Here is a 17591-nt window from a genome sequence, read left to right as displayed (position 1 = left end):
GCAGCCATTGGAGGGTGAACCAATGGCAAAGGAAGACCTATCTCTCTCTCTCTCTCACTGTCCACTCTGCCTGTCAAAAAAAAAAAAGTTGACCACCAAGGTATACCCTATAGTAATCATGGCATTCAGATAAGAATGACTGTATGGGATATATATAGTGTGCCTGTAACTGTGCTACAGAATTTCCATATTGTTCACTTCAGTGTATATAATTCAGTCTTAGTAGGTCTATAACATGGTCAAGCCCAACTATCTCACCCAATAATGGAAAATCTTCCATACTGTGACTTCTCACCAGTATCCATGGTGAAGGATTTGATTTTTTTTAGATTTAGATTTTTATGCATCCACAAACCAGGGCATTTATTTTATTTGCTTTTTAAAATGTGTTTATTGGAGTACTAGAGAGACAGCTAGGCAGAAGGAGCGTGTCCATCTGTTGGCTCACTGTGCAAATGCCTACAATGACTGGGGCTGGGCTAAGGCTGGAGCAGGGAGCTGGGAATGCAATCTAGGTCTTCCATGTAGGGGACAGGAACCCACTCACAGGTACCATGACTGCATGACAGGGAGCTGGAGCCAGGAATCTAACCCCAATACCCTGATATGGGATACGGGCATCTTCATAGGCTAAATGTCGGCCCCCGCATGTACTTTTTTTTAAAATTTATTTGACAGCAAGAGTTAGAGAGAGAGAGGCAGAGAGAAATGTCTTCCTTCCATTTGTTCACCCCCCAAATGGCTGCTACAGCCGGAGCTAAGCCAATCCGAAGCCAGGAGCCAGGTGCTTCCTCCTGGTCTCCCATGGGGTGCAGGGCCCAGGCACTTGGGCCATCCTCCACTGCCTTCCCAGACCACAGCAGAGAGCTGGCCTGGAAGAGGAGCAACCGGGACTAGAACCCGGTGCCCATATGAGATGCTGGCGCCGCAGATGGAGGATTAACTAAGTGAGCCATGGCGCCGCCCCCATATGCACTTATTTTTAAAAAGAAGTTCTTAGAAGAACTAAGTTAAACATACAGTATTAAACCCAGATTATTTCATTTTTATTAGATAATTCAGGAAATATAAAAGCACCCTGACACCATGCTATAAAACTTTATTCATGCTTAGTCTCAGGTTCTAATTCACTTCCAAGGCATAGGACAGAATCGGTGCTCAGACCGAATGCTGAGCTAATTGACAGCTTCCTTCCCAGACACGCTCCCGTTTCTGTTTGCACATCCTCTGTGACATGCTTTCCAAGGCAGCCCACTCCACTGCTACACTTGTCTGAGGACTGCAAACCTAAACATGCTTTTCTGTATCGATTGACTGTGTCTCTACTCCTGACGCACCTTCCAGTGTATGAGGATAACTGTCTCGTGACCAAGTGCTGACTCTCCTCTCCTGGTCTCATGGCTGGGTCTTCAATAGTCCACTTAGAATGGCTTTCAGGATGGCATGCAGAAGAGATCATCCCCCTGGCTGCCCCCCTAAAGTTCAGAATTCACAGGGTATGGCATAACCAAGTAGAGAAGGAAGCCACCTTTCTGGTTCTTTTTCTTAGGCTGTGCCCCATGTGGTGCTGGGCATGGTGGCAGCTGATAGTTACCCTGGCTTATTCTCTTGGGATAACATCATGATTATAACTCATGCCAAGCTCTCCCTCAACCCAAACATCAAGCAGTCTTCATGTGTGTTTTCCTAAGCACATTCCTTGATCCTCTACTTGGATGGTTTTCTTTGGTGGCTTGAATGTGACATCTTATGCATATTCTTATTCAATTTTATCTCAGACAAATATAATAATTAATATTAAATGGAGATGTCATGCAGCCCAGTGTTTTGCACACAATACATTTTTTACTCATGAAGCTCTTTGTTCAACCCAAACCTTCTCTGACACCCAGAAGGTTAGAGAGATGACAGTGGAATTTTCTAGAAGTGAGATGCAGGGTCTTGCCTGCTGGACTTCCCCAGGAGCCACTGGAAACCCCTGCAGTCTGAGAAGCAAAGTTGCAAACATGCTTCCTTAGATGAATTCTGCTATTTTACCAATGAGAAAACAGACCAAGAGCACATGAGAGTTATCAAAAATGATGCAGGCCAGCGCCGCGGCTCACTAGGCTAATCCTCCACCTTGCGGCGCTGGCACACCAGGTTCTAATCCCCGTCGGGGCGCCGGATTCTGTCCCTGTTGCCTCTCTTCCAGGCCAGCTCTCTGCTGTGGCCAGGGAGCGCAGTGGAGGATGGCCCAAGTGCTTGGGCCCTGCACCCCATGGGAGACCAGGAGAAGCACCTGGCTCCTGGCTTTGGATCAGCGCGGTGCACTGATTGAAGAAGGCCATTGAAGACCTTTCTCTCTGTCTCTCTCACTGTCCACTCTGCCTGTCAAAAAAAAAAAATGATGCAAAAAATGATTGGCATGACTGGCTATATTCCATCTCATGGAAGCAGAAGCTGTAAGATCACATTTCCTTGCTGACTCTTGGATGCCAGGACCTATCAGCTTTGGAGACTTATCTGTGAATATGGGGGCCAAAGCTGGACTCTGAAAGGTTCAGCTTTTAATCAAATCATGGAATTGATCCCCTGCAGGTCAAGTGGATTCCTATAAAATGTGCTCATGCATCATTAACCATCTATTTTTGTATATGTGCAACACTGGTGATTTACATGGGATTTGGTTAAAAAAAAAAAAAACTGCAGAGCAGAATGGCTTGGGTTGGAAGCTCAGTGCAGCAGTGATGTTTCCTCAGGTATTTATTTCTTATTCATGGGCTTCTAACCCCAGAGGTTCTGCTCTTGACCATATGTCGACTGTTTCTCAATGGCCTTGCAGTCCTATAAATAAGACCATTAGCAGAATGAGCCAGGGAGGAGCTAACATTTAGCAAAGAATTATTAGATTCCAAACAGCTGACTTAAGAGTTTTATGTGAATTAACTCAAACAGCCCTCACAACCAACCTTTGGAGTAGTGGAGGAGGTAGGTAGTAGGACTAGTGGTACCTTAACCATTTCAAATGTGTTTTGGACATGTCGATACAGTTCAGATACCTGCACATGATACGTGATATAGAGATGTATGTGGATACACATATAAAGCAGCTTCTCCAAACTCGCACAGCTATAAGCAGCAGAGGATTGGGATTTTAAAGCAGAAATCCTAATTCCTGGATGTGAGTTTAGATTTGCAGCACTACTTCAACATTTTTTTGTTATTAGTTTCATTTTATTTCAAAGGCAGAGAGACAGAGGCAGCTAGGAGACCTTCCATCTGCTGGTCCACTCCCCCACATGCTGGCAATGGTCAGGGCTAGGACAGGTCAAGGCTGGAGCCTGGAACTGAATCCCGTTTGGATGGCAGGGACCCAACTCCTTGCGCCATCATCTGCTGCTTTCCAGTAAGAAGCCTGAATCAGAAGTGGGGCCAAAGCCGGCGCCGCGGCTCACTAGGCTAATCCTCCACCATGCGGCGCAGGCACACTGGGTTCTAGTCCCGGTCGGGGCGCCGGATTCTGTCCCGGTTGCTCCTCTTCCAGGCCAGCTCTCTGCTGTGGCCCGGGAAGACAGTGGAGGGTGGCCCCAGTGCTTGGGCCCTGTACCCCATGGGAGACCAGGAGAAGCACCTGGCTCCTGCCTTCGGATCAGCACAGTGCGCCGGTCATGGAGGGTGAACCAACGGCAAAAGGAAGACCTTTCTCTCTCTCTCTCTCACTGTCCACTCTGCCTGTCAAAAAAAAAAAAAAAAAAAAAAAGTGGGGCCAGACCACAAACCCAGACACTGCAAGGTGGAATGCATGCATTCCAAGTGGCATCTTGCTCACAGAGACTTTGGTTCACCTTGCTATTCTGTTGTAGACAACTACGTCAGGTGCTTCACATGCACACACACACACACGTTATCCATCAGGCACAACAGGCACAGTACCTAGGGATCATAGTAATTTTCAGAGTCTGTGGAAATGTTTTCTTTTAAAAACAGAAGGGGAGAATAAAGCTTAGGTTAAAGAAAATGAGCTAATATGTAAGTATATTTGTGTTCATATTTTAAAAACCCATGTTTTTTCATGGAGAGGATGACTATGAAAGCCTGAATACAGCCTTGTCTACACAGACAATGCTCCATGGTGCATAACACGAAGCCCAGGTTCAGAGAGGAGAATTCCCAAGTCCCAGTTTACCCAGAAAGCAGCAGACTCAACGTGGCTGCACACTGAGGTCTGTGAACGCCCAAGTCAGCAGCCTCTGGTGCAGGTGATTTCCTTGACACGGAACAAAGGTTCCATTTTGCAATCCCCTTTCAGAAGGCACTAATAAACACGCTCACTCCAGCTCAATTCCAGGTGCCACCTGGTCATGATATTTTGGGGTAGGGAAACAAGCATCCAAGGCCACAACTTTCCTTCTACAGTCTAGAAAAGCAAGAAGAAAAAGTATAAGCTAGAAGGATTATAGTTAGCAAGAAGCTTGGAGCTGAGCAAGCATTAGCCATCTTCAGGGTCTTTGTTTTTCTCAAGGAAAAAAAAATGTTCTCTGCCCACACTCCAGCCCAGCTGTCTACAATGATAAATGATGGGTCTTTCTTTAAATTTCCTTTCTGCTCAGCATGAGGACTGGCCAGAGTGGATATGCACTCGACACGGATAAATGGCTTTGGCAAGCCCACCAGATTGTCCACGTGGCTACAGATGGTCCAGCTCAAAGCTTTTGTTGTGCTAATGTTGGAACTTGCTGCTACCTGAAGCAGTTATCATCTCATAAACAATGATGCTGCCACTGCTCGTGGATAAATCGTGCTTTGTACCTACCGGGGGCCACCATGGGTGTTGACAGTTGATGGCAAGAAGAGAAACCCCAGTCACTCAGGTGTAGTGGCAGCCAAGGAGAACAAATGGGATGAGAAAGTGACAATGGGGATTGTGCCTGGCTTCTGTTTCTGTGCTATATGGATGTCCAAATGTCTACCCTAGACTACTGCCAAGGAGAAGACAAGAATTTTCTACTTTAAGGGTCTAAAGAAAGACTTGCAGACAAATCGGCCCCGTAGAGTCTTCATTTTACATAGATTCATTAAAATTTCTTGGTAGAAATGAGGATAATTAATAGGTATGGGAGAGACTGAGAATCTTTGAGGACTTGCTTTGTTCAGAGCACTTTGTAACATTGTTACTGTTTAAGTATTGTTGTATATAGTAGTGATGTCAGACACTGAGCTGAGACCTCTACATAAGATACCTGATTACCATCCTTGCCAAAATACTTAGGAAGGAGCTGAGAGGTGGTAGACTGGTAGACCAGCTCTCCAGGAGGAGGTAGGAGGAAGAGCCTTGCTTGATAGTGTTTGCTGGCTTCTTTGGTGTGATTATCCTGACCTGGGCCAATTTTAACCTGTCAACAATGGAACAACCTGCTCACAAAATTCCTGCACTTCAGCACATGATGGGCACTCAGGTCCTGAAAGATTATTTGTTCAAGTTCATTCAGCTGTGAAGGAACAGGACTGAGCTGTCCACCTCTCACATACGTGCCTCGTCACTGCTCTATGTCCCTACGCTGCCCGGCTCCTTCAATTCACACCACAGCTCTGATGCAGGCCTCAGAGACACCTATGGCTTTCAGGAGCCCAAAGCAAATGTCAACATCCGGAATGAGTATTTTCACATCTTTGGTTCTGCTTGGGTGAAGAATCTAAGAAACAAAGGCGATAACTATCCCGAGGGAATTCGACTCGCTCGGTGGAGCCTCCCACACTGATCACGGTGGGTCATCCGTTTGGGACATCAGCTCCCCAGATTGCATCATGGGGGTGTTGGGAGTGGGACTCTGCCTGTATGTTTGGTTAGAAATCATTCCACGTTAGACAGCAGAAGTTATGCAGAATCCTCAAAGTGTTTCTGGTGAAGGCAGAGTATCCCCACCCTCCACCATCCTCAGTGAAGGATTTCATCTTCTCTCTTCAAACTCCAGGAACCCCATCAGTGCACATGACCATCACTGGTGCCACAGGACTGGGACGCAGGAGACACCCACCCCCCGGTCCCAGGCGCAAGAACCAAGGAGAAGGCAGCCAGTCAGCCGACTTGAAAACTTGGTTCCCAGTGGTTCCCTGCGACTGAACAACTCCATTGTGTCAACAGAATTATGCGGTATGTTACCTCTCGTATCTGGCTTCTTTCATTTGACATAGCATATATTAATGCTTCCTCCTTTTGTGAATAATTCTCCATTATATGGAATGAGCTCCTGAGAGTTACTTGGCAAAACTGAATGAATGGGGCCCAGCATTGGGTGACTGGGTAAAGCCACTGCCTGAGACACTGGCATCCATCTGGGCACTGGCTCTAGTCCCAGCTGCTCCACTTCCCATCCAGCTCCCTGCTAATGGCCTGGGAAAGCAGCAGAAGATGGCCCAAGTACTTGGGCCTGGCCCAGCCCTAGCTATTCAGCCATCTCTCTCTAACTCTTTCAAATAAATAAATAAATCTTTTTAAAACATTAAATGAATGAATTCAGAAAATCAGAAACTGAGTTACCATATTTACTAGCATACAGGTACAAGAAAAATGTTCTCATTTTATAAGAACTTGGGTAGGAGGGAGGGGAGAGAAAGGAGAGCAGATTCCATTCTGTCATCCGTGCGTTCATTTTCAATTGTATTTTTAATGAAAACCTTTGTTTCTGCTACTACAATCACGTTTATCCTGAAACAATACAAATCCCCTTCATTGCTTTCTATCAGTCTCAGAAACCACTCGGAAGCTGGACATCTCAGATGAAGGCTAGTTCAGAGACTTCACCAACTGCATCAAAAATGCCTGCAAAAGCGAAACTCAGCCTCAGAACCCTCTCACTCTGTGCCCTCCCTTTTTCCCCTCTAGGAAAGGTCAAAAGTGGGGTTTGATTTTGTTGGCCTACTTTTGCCTCGCCTTTCCCAGCCACCATAAAATAGGATGCATTTTTCTAGCCAGGGTAAAAATCTTCAATTGAAACGTGGTCCTCGCCCATGCCCCGTGCACTACATGAACCTCAGCTACAGAGCGAGCCTGGAGTGGGAGAAGGGGCAGGTTGTCAGAGCGAGGCCCCGCCCAGCAGACGGCTGCAGGGGATCTGCAGGGACTATCAGTGGGCAGCAGACCGCATGGCTGGCTGGTGAGTTATTGCCGTGGTCACCAGCCCTCCTTTTCTGTAGCATCCTGCTTGTGTAGGTGATAAATCTTCGGGACCCAAGGGAACGCAGTCGGGCTTCTCTCCCCGGGCCCATTACTCTTCCCCTACATCATTTACAAAAGTGCAGGTCTGGACATCTACAATTTTTTTTTGTTTTATTATTACTTTTCAGTCATGGATGTTCTCCTGTGTTCCATGCCACGTGTCCTGCTGCATGCTTGGTTTTCACAGTGGAGTGGGTTTGCAAAGCCTTTCCTGGTAGAAGAGGAGCAAACTGAAATTTTAAGCAAGAGACAAGAGAAACTGGACAGATACGTGTGTTTGTTCTCTCTACAAAAGGCAAGGCAGACGTCCAGAGAAATCTTAGGAAGCTCTTGCTTGCCAAGGAGGTAGAAGGGAAAGGAAGTGGTGTCTACTGATTACATGCTGTGTGAAGGCTGGGTTCAAACACAAACTCCTCCACTTAGAGTTGGGTGCCTTGAACAAATAACCTGGTAAAAGCAGCCTAATATTCATCCCTAAGCATATGGTTATTTAGATGCAGTTCATGCAATATACAGTATTTTAAAATGTACAATTAAGTGGCATTTAATACGTTCAGAATGTTATGTAACCATGAACTCTATCTAGTTCCAAAACATCTTCATCAACAAGGAAATCCCGTACCCATTACTCATTTTCCATTTTTCCCTGCCCCAGCACCTGCCAACCACTAATCCACTTTGCATCTCCACTGATTTGACTATTTTATAAGATAGAATTATGCAATATGTTACCTTTTGCATATGGCTTCTCTCACTTGCCATAATGCTTTTGAGATTCACCCACACTGTAGCATATATTAATCCTACCTTCCTTTTTATCAATCAGTCATGTTCCATGACATGGATATGCCACATTTTGTTTATCTATCGATGAATATTTGGGTTTCCATCTTTAAACTTCTGTGACTAGTGCTGCTATGAATATGCATGGTAAGTATTTTAATACTTCTTTTCAATTCTTTTGGGTATTTACAGTCAATATTGATTATTCCCAGTGACCTTGTTTGATAAAGTCACAGCAAACACTGAATTAGCAAACACTGAACCCTGGCTCCCAGGAGAAATTGGAGCCTTCAAAAAGTTCATGGGGAGTGTACAATATGAAAAACTGCATGGCCTTCAAAAACTGTTGCAGCAAAACAAAGTTGTCCTTCAATCCCACTTGCCCACACAGTTTCTGAAATAACCTTGCACAGATATACCTACCTCACACAGATTATAATCTTAAATCTGAAAAAGCTCATCCCAGTAGACTCTATTTTATTTATTTTGCGAAAGAAAAAGCAAGGTTCAGGAGTGTCTGAGTGACTTGCCAGAGGCCACCTCACCAAGAGTGCCAGGGCTGGGGCTCCTCACCCTGCCCACCTGACCCCAGAGCCAGCGCTCCTTGCCCTTCTCTGAACTGCCCCTGACTGGCTGCAAACCCAGGTCATCTCTGCTTGAGCTGGAACAGGTAGGCAGAGTATCGCCTCCTTGGTCCACCTGAGCTAGGGACCTGTGCATCAGGGAACTCAGTTTTTTGCAACTGTGTGCACATCTATGCAGTATTGATTTGGGCATTACAGATAAATTTCAACAAATAGAAGAATTTGCAAATAAGAGGAGGAGGAGCCACTGTACCTAAGGGTGCAACTTCCACATTTAAGTTCCTGCAGAACTCTAAACTGCTTTCCACAGTGGTTGCACCGTTGTACAACCTCATAGAATTTTTATGACAGATAAATATATTAATATTCTGGGGCACTGAAAACAGTGCCTCCCAAATAGGAACCGTTATTTATTGCTGATTAAGCTAATTAAACATGTCACCCTGCCAGTGTTAACGGCCAGTTTCAATTCTTTCCCAACTTCAGGAGATAGCATCTCACAGTCAGGTGTGTAGGTGATGCAGGTGCATCAGCTGGTCTGACCCCAAAGAGAAAACGGTGTCTTCTTCCAGAGCAAGAAATACACTCAACCGGAAAGGGGTAGTGGGGGTGGGAGGGCACTTCACCACCTGCTTTTACGTTTACCCATATATACCAGATGCCACCCACCATGTACTCAAGAATTAAACCCGTCATCAGTATGAGGATTAATCATTCTCTTCCTGACGTATTCACACAGGTTCATGGCAGGAATCTGAGGAAACACCAACACCAACAAATATAACACAGATGATGTGAGTCACCTGTAATCCCACACGCCTACTTTTTTAATGCACTTCCGTTCTCAGTTGTATTCAATTACAACCATATGACTTGTGCGATTTTGCAGGCTGTATTTCCCACCTAACACTACATTAGCATGTAGCTTTATGTCCTGAGTCTTCAAAATTCATGTTTCCAAATACTGCATGCGTGTTTATACACGTGTCAATGTGTGTTGATACAAGCATTCTCCCGTTGTTGAATACTGTTTCCAAATGTTTTAAAGGTTTATTTATTTCTACTTTATCTTTCTAAATTTTTGAAAAATTTACTATTTATTTCTACTTTATACATTTATTTAAAAGGCAGAGAGACAAACAGGAGCAGAAAGTGATCTTGCATCTGCTGGCTCACTCCCCAAACACCCATAACAACAAGGCTGGGCCCGGCCAAAGCCAAGAGTCAGAACTTGATCTTGGTCTCCCGTGTGGGTCGCAGGGAACAAACCTTGAGCCATCACAACTGTGTCCAGGTTGTGCATCAGCAGGAATCTGGACTAGAGAGCGGAGCCAGGACCAGAACCCAGACAGACGGTCTGACATGGGATGTAGGTGTCCCAAGCCGTGGCCCAGCCACTGCACCAAAAACTTACCCATACCCAAATCCCCATCGTTCCTAACAACAGAATAGTAAGTAAAAGCCAAGTGCATGGGAGTAGCCATTTAACCTAATGGTTAAGACCCCTGCATCCCACATCACAGAGTGCGAGTTTGATTCATGACCCTGGTCCCCTTGTTTGACATTTTAAATGGATATTTACCTCTTTGGTAAATACAAATTCATATTCTTTATTTTTGCCTTTTGCCCAATTTATTTAATGCAATTCTGGTCCCCATTTTCTGAACATCTCTTATGGGGTCCCAAGCTCTCTCTAGCACTTTACCTGCCTTTAATAAAATTCCTTCTTTGGGTTCCCATGCATGGAGTACAAACATAATTTCTCATGTTGGCCTGGGGAGAGTGCATCAATCTTCTCTTCATTTCTCAAACATCCATTTCACGGCGCTGGAGCATCCGGGGAACACGCTTCTGTGCTGTTCCATAACCCTTGGGGCAAATGGGGAAAAGGAAGCTGCAAAGCAGGACAACTGCATGCCGGTGGGACCAGATCCACGTTGACTGGATTCAGATCCCGGCTGCTTGAGCAAGGAAGGGACTCGGTCTCTCTGGACTTTATTTGCCTTGTTTGTAAAAGGCAGAATGATAGTAAGGAACACATGGGTTGATACGAGGGATTAACTGAGATGCGAGAGAGAGAGAGAGAAGGGAGAGAGAGAAGGGAGAGAGGAGAGAGAGACAGAGGAGGGGGAGAGAGAGGTGGGAGAGAGAGAAGAGAAGAGAGAGAGAGAAGGGAGAGAGGAGAGAGAGAGAGGAGGGAGAGAGAGAGAGAGAGGAGGGAGAGAGGAGAGAGAGGAGGGGGGGAGAAGCAGGGAGGCAGGAGAGAAGGGAGGGGGAGAGAGAGAGAGAGTCAAGGAAAATGGAAGAGAAGGCAGGAAGGGAAGGGAGGAAGGGAGGAAGGGCGAGCTTATTTCCCCTTTCATTAGCGAGACTTCTGTCTGAACACTTTCTCTTTGCTCGGTGAGCGTGCGCCCTCACTCGCAGAGCAGTCTGTAATCCATCACTGTTGTCGTCTCTGGGAAGCTGTTATGAGGAGTTTTAACAGTCTCCGTTCTCTGTTTGCTGGAAGCTGATGGAAGAACTCCTTATCTCCAATATTAGAACTTGTAGAAAATCGATCCCGGGGTCTAACATCCTTCACCATCATACTTGATAATAACGCCTAACTAGAAAGTATGCAGGAACTTTCTGTGACTGGTCGTTCTGCCGCTGTGCAGAGCAGCCCGGGGCACCCAGGAACGACGCCTCTCATTGATCAGGGCATGGAGGAGAGCGTGCCGAGTACCAGCCCCTCATTAAAAATGGAACAAGTGTCTGCAACTCCCAACTTGGAAAACTGACTGTATGGGGGCCAGCGTGCAGGATGTGCCCGAATCTTCCTCTTGTTTTCCTTTGCTCTCGCATCTCTAAGAAACGTGCCATCAAGACAATCCTCTTACTGGCAGCCAAAGGCCGTGCAGTTCTGAGCCTTTTATAAATGACATTTGCCCAATAGTCTGATTTACTAAGCATGATTGAAAACAACAATCAGGACAGAAGCGATACTCAGGAAAAAAAAAATACAACAACAAAAGCATTTAAGAAACGAGACAGCTTTCCAAGGCTATGAAAACTTATCCAAAAGGAAATATATCACTCAAATATTTACAAAATTGCCCGTGCAATTCAGTCTTCTCAGTAGCGACGATTTTTATGTCCTAAAGAGAGTTTGTATCTAGAGGTAATTGTGTTCTGCAGCATTTCGTAAGCCTGGGCATTTACGCTGGCAATTCCAGATTTATAGGAATAGAAGAAATTTCCGTGCATGATATACTGTACAAATTGTATGTAATAACCACAATAAAAAATTTCATTAGGCCTGCTATCACCAACCACCAATTCCCCGGGGAGAATTTATGTGCAAACTTCTGTTCCGTTTACCATCTGGGATATTCTTTGGAGGATGGGTAGCCCCGGGTTCGATGGAAAAGATAAGGGGGCGTGGATCTCCTCTCCGGCTCTTGTCTTTGGGACAGGCGTCTTGGAAGGAGAAGGCCTTTGTGTCAGAGGGAGCAGAGGCCTGCAGCTACCCTCCACGGAGCGGCCTGTGTCTCTCGCGGCCATCCCAGGAACGCCTGAGCAGCTGCCCTTAAATTCCACAGCTCTCACATCTGAGCTCGAAGTCCTGTTGCATATTTTATGTGACCCATCACTGAGATGCCCATGCAGATTTCCATAGTTATAGGAGGGGAGGCAGAAATGGAAAAGACAAATTGGGTCATCTCAGAGTTTGCAGCTGTGAAATCCATTTCCATTTCCGAATCGCAGCCTTGCGGGCCTCAGCGGCGTCCCTGGACTGGGTGGAAATAAAGTCACCACGTCGTGGCGTCTGCGTGAGGGTGAGTGGTGCGTGTCCTCATCAAAGGTCCCCTTCTGTGCGCGTGCTGCGCACCGCGACACCTGGGATCTCACCATTGGGAAGGGGCTGGGAATTAAACATCTCACCACCACCACGCAGAAGGGAACTGGACAGGAAGAAGGGCCTCCTCCCTATGCATCCTGCCCCCAACACCTTCCCCAACTCTGCCTGTGCCCTGATGGACACACACCCACTTCTGGCACAGTTCGGATGCTGCATCCACATGGTAGGGCAGCTACCACTGGAGGTCATCTAGAGATCTCTGGATGGGCTCAGAGTGAGGAAGACACAGAAAAAAGGAGAGGGAAGTGTCACTCCCCCTCTTCATGGAAGAATGACACAGGACCCTGCGCTGTTCTTTTGTCTGCTCGACCCTTCCTGGGTTTGCTGCTGGTTCTTCCCAGGTTGGCTACTGACCCTTCCACCTCCGTGGAAGGGCGGTTCCCCCTGGCCACTTTCCCCACTTCCGTGGGGGAGCGGCACACCGCCAGCCAGCTCTCTCGGGGGCTGCACAGGTGTTCCTTCAGATAGATGTTCCTCTTAGATGTTCCTGGTGCATGTTGTCTCTCTCCTCCTTTATAGTCCTCTTCCACCAATACCAACTCTGCTACCCACACGCCGAGTACACTGCTCTCCTCCAATCAGGAGCAAGATCAGCTCCTGCAGCTCAGTCAATCAAATTGGCGAGAGGCAGCTGCGTAGAAGTTGTTACTCCCTTCTCAGCGCCATATTGTGGGAGAGCAGATGCATAGAATAAGTCTTAATTCCAGTAACTTAGTCTAGTCAAGGTTGCTCCCCACAGATCCCCCTTTCTTTTTATTTTTTGGCGTTGATATGCACCTGTCTTCGGTGCCCCGTGGCACACACTCTGCTCTGCTTGCTAGAGTTGCCCACAGGTGCTTACAAGCCCTATCAATCAGGCAAACCGAATCCGGGTCCTCTCTTCACCATGTTGTGAGGAGGTTTTTAGGCGCTGATGCGTGCCTGTGTTCGGTGCCCTGCAGCGCATGCTCTGCTCTGCTAGAACTGCCTGCAGGTGCTTACAAGCCCTACCAGTCAGGCAAACCGAATCCAAGCCCTCTCATTGCCGTCTTGTGGGGAGACTTACTGGTGTTGATAACGTGCCTGTCTTCAGTGACCTGCAGCTGCCCACAGGTGCTTATCGTCTTACTAATCAGGCAGACCGAATCCAAGCTCTCTCATTGCCGTGTTGTGGGGAGGCCTTATTTTTCTGTTTCTCTATCTCCAGGCATTCCTATTTCTCCTATTTTACTTCTATCTACCAGCATTCTTATTTCTCTCATTTTACTTCTAAACTTCTGTTTCTCTTATCCCTGCGGCATCCTGGCGCCCGCCCCGAGGCTGCTTCTCTGCACCTCACCCCGCGGCGGCTTCTCCGCTCTGTGCCGCTTCAGCCCGCGCTTCTCTCATCTGTGCGGCTTCCCGGCGCCCGCCCCGCGGTGGGTTCCCGGCTCTGCGTGCACGCTCCGCGGTCTCCGCGCCCCTTCGCGCCCGCACCACGGCCTCCGCGCCAGCCCCACGTTCCCTATCTATTTGCGCCCCGTGCTCTCTCTGCACGCAGCGGCCTCTGCGAGTCACACAGCATAGCTCACGTTTCCGCCACTGGCATTCAGTCCAAGTTCCCCGGGCTAACCTGGCGAATTCCAATCTGGCGGCCCACGTCTCTGCCTCTGGTTCCAGATTTTCGCCTTTTGCTCCCCGGGCTGACTTGAAGAATTCCAAGCTGGCTTACGTCTCCACCTCGGCCTGCCCCCGCGGCTTCAATTTCCCTAACATTTTTCTCTACCCGGTATGTTTCCTAACTTTTCTTCCAACAATATTCCCCTCTCATTTCTCCTGGCCTCTCCCCATAGTCCGCATCCGAGTCCAAGCCTCCTCCAGGTTTCACTTTCGCTTTCAATCTCCTAGCTTCCCCGCCATAGTCCGCATCCGAGTCTATGAAAGCTTTCACTTTCGCTTTCAATCCTAACTTCTTTCCCACAGTCCATATCCGAGTCTATGCCTAGGCTTTCGATAGCTTCTTCTGGCACATTTTCCATCCGGCTTTCCCTAGGCTCTTTGCTAGTCTCTCTCTCCGGTATTTTCCCACTTCTTCCCGCTTCTTCCCTCCTAGGTTTCCTATCCGAGTCACGGCACCATTATGTCGCTCCCCCTCTTCGTGGAGGAACGACACAGGACCCTGCGCTGTTCTTTTGTCTGCTCGGCCCTTCCCGGGTTTGCTGCTGGTTCTTCCCGGGTTGGCTACCGACCCTTCCACCTCCGTGGAAGGGCGGTTCCCCCTGGCCACTTTCCCCACTTCCGCGGGGGAGCGGCACACCGCCAGCCGGCTCTCTCGGGGGCTGCACAGGTGTTCCTTCAGATAGATGTTCCTCTTAGATGTTCCTGGTGCATGTTGTCTCTCTCCTCCTTTATAGTCCTCTTCCACCAATCCCAACTCTGCTACCCACAAGCCGAGTACACTGCTCTCCTCCAATCAGGAGCAAGATCAGCTCCTGCAGCTCAGTCAATCAAATTGGCGAGAGGCAGCTGTGTAGAAGTTGTTACTCCCTTCTCAGCGCCATATTGTGGGAGAGCAGATGCATAGAATAAGTCTTAATTCCAGTAACTTAGTCCAGTCCGGGTTGCTCCCCACAGGGAAGGGGGCGAGAACTGGATTTTAAAAAAAAAGTCTTCTCTAATGGTCTGCTGATGGCCAATGGCTTAAAACCAGTTGAAGTCAATTTACATACCAGGTGTCAAGTCCTTCCTCTCATCCCTGGGCACAAAGGACCTCACTTCATCTTAAGGATCCCACACGGAGGGGCCAGTGCTGGGGCACAGCAATTAAAGACGCCACCTGCAAACACAGGTGTCCCACATCTGAGCACCAGTTCAGGTTGCACCTGCTCGGCTTCCAATCCAGCAACCTGCAAATGCCCCAACAATTGTGGCCATTTGGGGAGTGAACCAGCAGATGGAATACCTCTGTCTTCAACACCCCTCCCTCTCACTCTGATTTTCAAATAAATAAGATCTTTGTTTTTAAATCTCACATGGAGGAAGCTGTGGCATGATGGCTCAACAGGCTAAGCTGCCACCTGTAACACCAGAATTCCACATCTGAGTGCCAGTTCAAGTCCCAGCTACTCAGCTTCCAATCCAGTTCCCTGATAATGTGCCTGGAAAAGCACCAGGTACTTGGGTCTGGGTAAAACCACCCAAGTGTTTAGGTTCTTACCACCCATGTGGGAGACCCAGATGGCATTCCTGGCTCCTGGCTTCAGCCTGGACCAGCCCTAAACACTGCAACTATTTGGGAAGTGAACCAGCAGAAGGAAGATTTCCTCTCTTGCAAATAAAAAATCTTTTTTAAAAGAAGAATCCCACTTGATAGACAGCATTGTCCCAGCTTCAAAACTCAACAAAAGCTAGCTGAAGAAGTGAAAAGATGTTCCTACATACTGCTGAGCGTGCACTGTGCACCAGGAGCCGTGCTGCACACCAGGCTGTGGACACACAAGACAGGGTCCCGACGGCTAAGACGTAAGCATCGCTGGGGTTAGAAGTATGTGCATTGCTCTCTACAGTTTCTGCTTCCCCAGCACTGCTCCTTGTCAGGCAATGTACTGGGAACTTTTCACGCTTAATCCTCCCAACTTATCTCCACTTCGCAAATGATGAAACTAGGGCTCCGGGTGCTTCGGTGGCTAGGCAAATGTCACAGAGCTAGAAAGGGACAGATGTGTGGCACCAGGCTGAGCTCCCCAGTGAGACTCTCTTCCTGCACACCTCACGGCTCCGCCCTCTCATGGCTTTGATAGGGATGGATCAAGAAGATGTCAAAACAGTGTAGAACAATCCCGCCTCTTAGAAAGAGGCAAGATTGGTTGCCATAAATTCCTCGAGTAGACATACATGAAGGAAAAACATCAAAGGTTTTGGCATCTGATGGTCTTGGCTCCAACTTGAGACTCCCTCTGTGTGACCCTGTGCACATTAACTTCTCTGTACTCCACTGTCACACCCATGCAGTGTTTTCCACAGTATGCGTTTTTCATCAATTTTTCTAAAAACCACTTGTATGCATGGATTACAAATTTTTTCGGCATCACAATAACAAGTTTTCAATTCCGCCTTTCCATGAACTTTTTGAGGTGTCTTCCCATAGTATGATTTTTCTATGGCAGATAACAAGAAACTTAGCCAAAAATATAGGCTACTGATGAGTGTCACTGGGAACTGGAATTTGAGATTACTCTGAATTCTTAAGGGACAGCACCATGCGTCTGTCCCTCGCCATATTTTAGTTCTTGCTTTCGTGGTGGGCTTTATTCCCAGGGATCTTCTCCCCAAGGGGTGCTAAAAATGGCTGCTACCACTTCTAGGTCTACAGGCTGTCTGCTTAATAAATGCCCCTCTGTCCAGAGACGACAGCTTCTTCAACTCGCTGCTCATTCTCATTCCTGGCTTGGACCATTTGCCTATTGTTGAACCAGGAATTGAGGTCCTGAAGATAGAATGTTTTATTTAGTCACTAGGGGCCAGGTAATCACTTCTGAAATGGAAGACTGAGGGAGCCAACCTCCAGCGCTCATCCACCCGCAACAAAGGAGAGTAGAAGGAGCTGGTAGAATAAAAGGAGAAGACATGAAAGGAAGTGTATCGGTCAGTAAGATGAGTTATGCTGCTGTAACAAACAACCCCAGTTCTCTAAAATAACTGAACAGCTTACAGCTCCTTCCTTAAACTAACCACAATAAAAAGGAAAGAAAGAAATTCATTCGATATTTAATCTGTCTTGTAAATTTTCTGCTCCCTCTGCACACACACCCAAACAGCGTCTACTACTCTTTCTTTGATCAACTGCAGTCAAAACAGAGCAAGGAAAACTCACTCTGAAGCTAAGGGAATTGAACTATACAGCAACTGTTAATAGTAAGTTAAACTATCTTGCCGTTGACCTACTCACCACCCTCTAATGAAAGAATATGCAACCTATGACATGAAATGTGGAAATAACGCTCATCTCTGCACAGCTTATTGGTGGCACAGAGCTGAGAAACGGGGTGGGGATGGGTTGGGGTCCACTCTTCTGTGTGCAGTTTCAATGCCCTGGGCCTCACAGCTTCCTGTCAGGCTGAGTCTTACTTGTCAGAGGCCACGACGTGCCTCGTCAGGGCCCACGTTG

The 17591-nt window shown here is 47.4% G+C and overlaps 1 long non-coding RNA gene across 1 annotated transcript in view; it reads left to right on the top strand.

Moving 5' to 3' along the window:
- Positions 1–8703, top strand: part of LOC149120634 (uncharacterized) — an 88176-nt gene extending 79473 nt beyond the window's left edge. The window contains exons 2-4 of the long non-coding RNA XR_016225935.1: positions 5955–6133; positions 6952–7136; positions 7327–8703. This is a non-coding gene — a long non-coding RNA (uncharacterized LOC149120634). The remainder of the gene's footprint in view (positions 1–5954; positions 6134–6951; positions 7137–7326) is intronic.
- Positions 8704–17591: the final 8888 nt, after the last annotated feature.

Source organism: Oryctolagus cuniculus, chromosome 19 (assembly GCF_051225735.1).
Source record: "Oryctolagus cuniculus isolate XC-2025 breed Fujian yellow rabbit chromosome 19, ASM5122573v1, whole genome shotgun sequence".
Lineage (NCBI taxonomy): Eukaryota > Metazoa > Chordata > Mammalia > Lagomorpha > Leporidae > Oryctolagus > Oryctolagus cuniculus.
This window is presented reverse-complemented; position numbering and strand designations above follow the sequence as displayed.